The following is an 8,588-nucleotide window of genomic DNA, read 5'->3' as shown; positions in this document are numbered from 1 at the left end:
CTCACTCATGTGAGTTATTATTACTTGATGCGACCCGGTACACTTGCCGGTGAGTTTTGTGTTGGATCGTTTTCCACACATCAGCTATATGAATTTGAAAATAGCCTGTATAACCATCTAAAAGCAATAATGGGATTTACCTGACAGGCGATCAAGCATCTGATCAATGAATGGCAAGGGGTAATGATCCTTGCGAGTGGCTTAGTTGAGACACTATAGTCAATGCAAACTCTCGATGAATTCTGTACTCTAGTTATCAGAAGCTCTCCATGCTCATTTCTTACTGTTGTGATTCCAGACTTCTTGGGCACCACTTGTACTGGACTGACCCATTCGCTATCTGAGATGGGGTAAATGATATCTGCCTCAAGTAGCCTGGTCACTTCTTTCTTGACAACTTCTAAGATGGTGGGATTCAATCTTCTTTGAGGTTGACGGACAGGCTTTGCTCCCTCTTCTAAGAATATTCTGTGCTCACAAACTTGAGGGTTGATGCCTACTATATCCACTAGGCTCCATCCAATTGCTTTCTTGTATTTTCTCAGCACACTGAGTAGCTGGTCTTCTTATTGGGAAGTGAGTTCCCTTGCAATGATAACTGGAAAATTCTGCTCGTCCTCAAGGTAAGCATACTTGAGGTGTGGAGGGATGGGTTTTAATTCTAATTTCTGCTCATGGCCAGGCTCTGAATTATCTGGAGCTGGTGATAATGGTGAAGTGCTCTCATTGTCCTCTGAGAATGTCCCCACACTTGGACCTTGTCCTATGTACTTCTCTTCTAATTCCTCCTGGTGAACTTCAGCCATGATTTTATCTATGATGTCACACTGAGAGATAGAATGATCATCTGGAGGGTGCTTCATAGCTCCATTTAAACTGAATTTCACTCTTCTGCCATCTATTTCAAAAGAATAAGTTCCAAAAAATGCGTCCAGCTTGAAATTTGAAGTCTTCAGGAATGGTCTTCCAAGCAGGATTGACGATGGCCTTCCTGAGACATTAGGGGGCATTTCCAGGATATAGAAGTCAATGGAAAATGTGAGCCCCTTAATGCTCACTAATACATCTTCAGCAACTCCAATTACTGTAATAATGCTTTTATCTGCCAACATAAAACGAGCTGCCGACCTTTTTCAGGGAGGGAGCCTCAAAGTATCATATATAGACAAAGGCATTATGCTAACACACGCTCCTAAATCACACATGCAGTCAGAAAATATCACACCTCCAATAGTACAATTAACCATACATGGACCTGGATCACTACACTTTTCAGGTATACCTCCCATTAAAGCAGATATAGAACTACCTAAAGGAATAGTCTCTAATTCATTAATTTTGTCTTTATGTATACATAAATCTTTTAGAAACTTTGCGTATTTAGGTACTTGCTGAATAACATAAAAAAGGGGAACAGTTACCTCAACCTTTTTGAATATTTCTACCATTTTGGGATCAAGTTTCATTTGCTTTCTGGGCTTCCTTGCAATTTGTGGAAATGGAATAGGGAGGGCATTTTCTGCAGCGTCTGCATCCTTTGGTGCTTTTTTCTGTGGTTGAGCTTCTTCTTCTTCAACCATGTCTTGTACGTCCTCTTCCTCTTCAGCATCTTTTACCTCCACTACCTCTTCAGCTGGGGCGTGTTCTGGTGGGTTTGGCTCCTCCTGATTCCTCTCTTGCAGCGTGGTTCCGGACCTTAGGATGATGGCATTGATGCCACCCTTTGGATTGGGTAAGGGTTGAGAAAGAATTCCACTGGAGCTTGCATGTTGAGTGTTTAAAGTATTGGATGATCCCATATGAGAGATGAGAGCTTGTATAGTGGATGTTAGACCGTTAAGTGAACTTTCCATGTTCTTTTGTCCTTGCGCAATGGATTGAAACATCTCGTCATTTGGAGAGGAATTAGAACAAGTGATCTGAGGAACTTGTTGTTGGTTGTGTTGTGGTCCTTGGGATTACCTCAGGTGAGGTGCTCTGTAAGGCTGGTTCTAGTTCTACTGCCTGTTGTTGTTATTATTCCACCTCTGATTTCCCTGATTGTCTCTGCTTCCTCTGTTATTATTGTCCCTCCAGCCCTGGTTAGAATTATCTCTCCAACCTTGGTTGGAATTGTCATGCCATCCATGGTTGTAGCTGCCACCTTGATTGTATCCTTGATTGGGGCGGTCATAAAAGTTATGAGTGGCTGCTACAGTATTGTCTTCCTGTTGGAGCTGCAGACATTCATCAGTATAATGACTATAATCAGCACAAATTTCGCACACTCTTTGTGGGACTAACTGTTGGCTTTGCTGTGGTGGAGAGGGTTGAGCTTGCTGAGCTTGTTGTTGACTCAACTGCATCTGCCTCAGTAAGTTGGTCATTTCACATATACTCTGAGTCAGAGCAGTAGTCTCTTTGCTAGAAGATACCTCTACAACAGCTTTTGACCGGCTTTGTTTCTGCCTGTGATTCCGAGTAGATTTAGCTAAGTCGCTGATCAATTGCCATGCCTGATCAGTGGTCTTGTACTTTTTTATAGACCCATTGCTAGCACTTTTCAATATGGTCTTATCTTGAGGCCTCATGCCTTGTGTGACGTAGCCGAGCAATACTATCTTGTCAATCATATGGTGGGGACATGCTTCCAGAAGATTGTTGAAGCGCTCCCAGTATTCGTAGAGAGTCTTGGATTCGTCCTAAACAATCATGGAAATGTCTTTCCTCAGTTTATCAGTAACTTCAGCTGGAAAGAATTTTTGCAAAAATTCTCTTTTAAGCGTATCCCAGTTAGAAACAATTGCTGCGGGTTGAATGTAGTACCACTCTCTCGCCTTTCCCTCAAGAGAGAATGGGAAGGCTTTTAACAAAATAGAAGTTTCATCTGCACCATCACGCCTGACAGTAGAACAGGCTGCCTGGAAATCCCTAAGGTGCTTGATAGGCTCTTGAGCAGGTAAGCCATGAAACTTAGGCATCAAGTTGAGTAGTGCAGTCTTGAGTTCAAAATCTACAGCCACCGCTGGGTGATGCGCTTGATACGGTTGCAGTGTAAAATCAGGGGCTCCAGCTTCCTAGATAGTAACTCTCCTAGGTGCTGCCATGTCACCTGCACGTAAATCAACCGAATCAGTAGAAAGGGAGCTCGTTTCTTCCTCAAGTGACGTTTCAGATTCGCCCTCGGAGAGGACTAACCGACGCCGAGCTTGCCTTATACGTGAAATAGTTCTTTCAATCTCAGGATCAAATACTGGCAAGCTTGGATCAGGAAGTGAACGCGTTATTTAATAAAAGAAACATGCAGCTCATAGTAGCAAAATAAAATAAAATGCAAATAAATAAATTCTAATCAATAACTTAGCACTTTATTGCAACTCACCGACAACGGCGCCAAAAATTGATGTGGCGGAAATTGGCGGATTAAGAAATTAATATAAGAGATACATTGCAAGTACAGTTCTTAACCAACAAAAATCCGCTTATCAATTTAGAAGGGTTGTCACAAAATAAGAATTAAAATACTGGGAGTATGAATCCCAAGTCGTCTCCCAACGAGTTGCAGAAAGATGTGCTATTTTATTAATCAGATGTTTTCAAAAATGGTTTTGAGTTTGATAAACAGGAAATTAAATCAGAAAATTTATGTAATATAAATAAAAATCTTGACCGGAAGTAGATTAGTCGAAAAGTCTATCCTTGTTGGAGTTCTCCCAAGATTAATTGATAATTGAAGGTTGTTCTGCTTAGTTATCCTTTACCAGGTAGAGGAAAGTCAAGCGAGTTGGAAGTCTATTTCTATTCACAAGTTCTAATCCTCTCCCTTGGGAAGGATTAGTGTCAGTGACTAGAGGGCGATCCAACAATAAACCCAATTACAATTTTACTCTTGAGCATTCCAACTCAAGGTTCTCCTTTCAATCAACTCCCAATCAAGTTATGGAACTACACGCTCATTATGAATGTAAACTTCACAAAATAAGAAAGGGAAATAAAGGAAGATATGATAAATAATAATAAAAAAGACCAATTAAAAATAAAAAAATAGTTTTTGTATTAACAAATTCTAAAAATAATCCAATAGTAATTCTGAACAAATTAAGGATATAAAAGAGTAAGTGACAAGTAAGGAAAACTAACTAGAATGATGAAGTCTTGGCGGAGGTAATAACTCTTCTCAATATCCCAATCCAAAAAGTGATAAAAAACAAAATCCTAAAAACTATGAATGGGTAGAGAGAAAACATAGAGGAGGAGTAAAATCAGATCTAAAAAAACTAAAAATCATGCCGAATGAATGTCTCTTCGGTCTCTGTATGTTCCCTGGCTCTAATCTGCTTCTCTAGGCCGAAAACTGGGTCAAAACATGGCCCAAAATCGCCCCCAGCGAATTCTGCAAATTCTGCAGATCGCGCACGTCACGCGATCGCGTCATCCATGCGTTTGCGTCATCCAGCGTTTTGCCTTGCCACGCGTGCGCATCGTCCACGCATACGCGTCACTCGTACAGTTTTCAATCCATGCGTTCACGTCAGGCACGCGAGCGCGTCACTACGATTTCTCCATTTTGCACGGTTGCGTGAGCCATGCGTCCGCGTCACTTCTCGCTAGTCATCTCCTTAATTTCTTGTGTTCCTTCTATTTTTGCGAGCCTCCTCTCCAATTTCCAAGTCATTCATGTCCTATAAAGCCTGAAACACTTAACACAGGGATCATGGAATCGAATGGGATAAAGAAGAATTAAAATACATAATTAAAAGTCTCTCGGAAGCAAGTTTTCAACCATGGAGTAATTTTGGGAAGGAATTGTAAATACATGCTAATCATATGAATAAGTGGGTGAAGATTTGATAAAACCACATAATTAAACACAATATAAACCATAAAATAATGGTTTATCAGTCTCCTATTAATCAACTTCCAAGTCAAGTTGGGAGTCTACTCTATTAACATGAATGTCATTTTCATAAACGATAAAAGGGAAAGAAGAGAAGGCATGGAAATTCAAATAAAATAATAACAGAAAATTAATTAAAGGTAAAAATAATTCCTTGTATTAATAAATTCCAAAACCATAAACATCCATATCTGAACAGGGTTAATGGGTGATTAAAAGAGTAAGGGAATAAGGAAACAAACTAGAATGATGAAAACTTCAACGAAGGTAGTAACTCTTCTCGATATCCAAATCTAAAGCATAAAATCCTAAAACTATAAATATGAAGAACCCTAGAGGATGTAGTATTTTTTCTCTAAGATTCAAAGCTAAAAACTAAAAACTATCTAAAATGTGAATGTGTCAATATGTGTTGAGTCTTTGCTTGTCTCCTGGCTCTAGTTTGTGTTTTTGGGCCAAAAACTGGGTCCAAACTCAGCCCAAAATCGTCCCCAGCGTCTTCTGCACTTTCTGCACATGGCGTACATTACGCGTACGTGTCAGTCACGCGTACGCGTCAGTCACGCGTACGCGTTGATTGTCTTTTCCGCGTGTCACGCGTACGTGTCAGGTACGCGCACGCGTCGCTACGGAGTGCGCCAAGTCACGTGCATGCGTCAGGTACGCGCGCGCGTCACTGTGAAAATCTCTAGATTGCGCGCATGCGTGAGGTACGCATACGCGTCGATGCTCGCTGGTCAGCTCCTTAGTTTCTTGTGTTCCTTCCATTTTTGCAAGCTTTCTTTCCATCGTATAAGCCATTCCTGCCTTATAAAGCCTGAAAACACTTAACACACAGATCACAACATCGAATGGTATAAAAGGACATTAAAAATACACAAGTTAAAGGCGTAGGAAGCAAGTTTTCAATAATAGAACATAATTAGGAAGGAATTGTAAAATCATGCAAATTGTATGAATAAGTGTGCAAAGACTTGATAAAAACCACTCAATTTAGCACAAGATAAACCATAGAATAGTGGTTTATCAATTTCCCCGCACTTAAACATTAGCATGTCTTCATGCTAAGCTCAAGGAGACAAAAAGAATGAATGGGGGAAAGTAAGACTCATGAGATGCAACCTATGTATGTGAATGTAACTATATGGTAAGATGTTTCTATCTACTTGGTTAAAAGTAAACAAGTTCTCCAAGACAAATATAAATCAGATTTCACTAATTCAAACCACACAATAAAAGATAAGTAAACTTGTAAGAAGATAGCTCATGAAAGCAGGGAACATAGAATCAAGCGTTGAACCCTCACTGGAAGTGTATATGCACTCTAATCGCTCAAGTGTTTAGGGTTAATTCACTTTAATCTCCTCTAGTCATGCTTTCTAAAACTTTGTTCTTCATCTAACCAATCAACAAATATTTAATGTACAAATGCAAACATCATGAGGGCTTTTTATGGTTGTAATGGGGCTAAAGTAAGGGTGATGATATATGTATGGCCAAGTGAGCTATAATATGAATCTTTGACTAACCTAAGTTCTCACCTAACATACACACATTCTATATAATTCTAAAATCATCCCTAGCTACCCAAAATCTCACTTTTTGTGTATTTCACATACTCATGTGTCAAAGTTTCTTTAGTTCCACCACATATGCATTGATCTTTTATTAAACTTAACATTGGGATAATTTTGTCCCATATTTATTTATTTATTTATATTGTAATATATATATATATATATATTGATTTTTTTATGTGAACATGAAAGCAAACATAACATATCAATGCATATGTTTTTTTTTCTGGTCTCACATGAGTATGCACCCAAATTCCCAATACTTTTGTCAATAAAACACAACACAATTTCACCAACCCAAGTTCTCACAATTTTCCACACTTAATTGATACACAATCTCTATCTTAAGCTAACCAAAGATTCAATTGGGGTAATTAATTATTTTTCCGCTTAAGGCTAGTGATGTGGTAATATAAAGAACAAATGGGGATTAAAAGGCTCAAAGTGGCTAACAATGGTAATTGAAATGGTAAGCTATTTGGGATAAGTGAGCTAATAACAATTAATGGACTCAATCATATGTATGCATGCAAATACACTAAACAATGGACATATAGAATGGAACAAACTATAGATTGCAATTATAGAGAAGAAAACATACAAGAATAAAAATCATGGCTAAATAATGTAACCATATAATTAAGCTCAAAATCTCACATGTTGTGTGTTCTTAGTTATAAACTATGTTCCAAATTACAATCCTCAAACAAGTTTAGCACAAATTTTCAATTTAAATTAGTGAAATATTATAAAATAGGGTCTTGAAAAGAAACTCATTACTTTAACCAAGCAAAACATACATGCAAACAATATTTATCATGAAATCTATCCTATCTAACAAAAGAAAAACTATAATGTTGGTGTTAAGAGAGAGAGAGATTACCTCCGGAAGTCAGGGACTGATCTCCCCACACTTAAGGCTTTGCACGGTCCTCCGTGCCATCAGTAAGGAGCAAGGTAGGGCTGGAAGCATCACCTCCGCTGTTTGGTTTACCATGGCTCCTTGTACTACTGAATGGGGTGGAGTATGGGGTGTCCTTCTGCTCCGGAGGTGGGTGGTTACCAACTAAGAATTCCTTCAGATAGTTGTATCAGCACTTGTTGTGGTGCTCTAATTGCTCCATTCGTCGGTCTTGCCGGTCGAACCTCTCAAGGATCTGAAGGAACATCTGATAGATGTATGGTGCTTGTGGTGTGGATGATGGTGGAGTAGAAGAAGGAGGAGTATCCAAAGATGGGCCTACAGGCCGGCTCGCAGAGGAAACTGATGGCCTGATGTACTTCCCATTCGGAACATACTGGTCGGCCCTAGGGATCATGACCTTTGTGTCTCTTGCCCGATAGGACACTCCTGCTGCAGAGACTAAATTTGAAACCAAGGCGGGAAAAGGCAGGTTACCCACTATTTGCATGTGTCCCAAGGCTTTCCGGATGTGTCGGGGCAGGTTGAGAGGTTGCTCTGTCAGGATGCACCAGATGAGGACAGCCATGTCCGCTGTAAAGGTGGACTCGTGAGTACTCGGAAAGATATAGTGGGACATAATCTATGTCCACACGCGAGCCTCCACTGTAAGTGATTGGGATGAAATGCTCTTGGGTTTTGATCGATGCTGCCCATAGATCCAGGTGTTACCAGGTTGGGCTATAACTCCAAGGACACTGGCCCAGTCGAACTGATACATCTGGCGCTTAAGAGAGGCCTCTTGATATGCATCCAATCCCTCCGGACTGGGTGGAAGATCCAGTGCTCTCTGTATGGCACCCTCGAAAACAAGAACTTGTTGCTGACGAACAAAGATAGTTTGCAGGGTAGGCGAATAAAAGTTAGAGTAGAATTCAACTGCCCATGATAGGTTGACCTTCCGCGGCTGCCTCCTCAAAAATCCCCACTGTCTCCTCTCAATACGGGGCTCCATAAAATCAACAAAATGTGTTGGGACAATAAGTAGATGCTCATTATTGTAGTTCCTCTCAGCTAGGATGTGGAACATCTGCTCGCAGTAACGGTTAGTGAACCGTGTGGAGTCCCGGGCGGGGAAGGATTTCTCTGCTTCATCAACTTTAATGATCCTCTTCACCTGCTTTGTTAGTAGCTTGACGCTGGTAGAGGATGGTGCCTTAGCCGGTGTTCTCTT

This window comes from Arachis hypogaea, chromosome 11 (genome assembly GCF_003086295.3).
Source record: "Arachis hypogaea cultivar Tifrunner chromosome 11, arahy.Tifrunner.gnm2.J5K5, whole genome shotgun sequence".
NCBI lineage: Eukaryota > Viridiplantae > Streptophyta > Magnoliopsida > Fabales > Fabaceae > Arachis > Arachis hypogaea.
Note: the sequence above shows the minus strand (reverse complement) of the source record.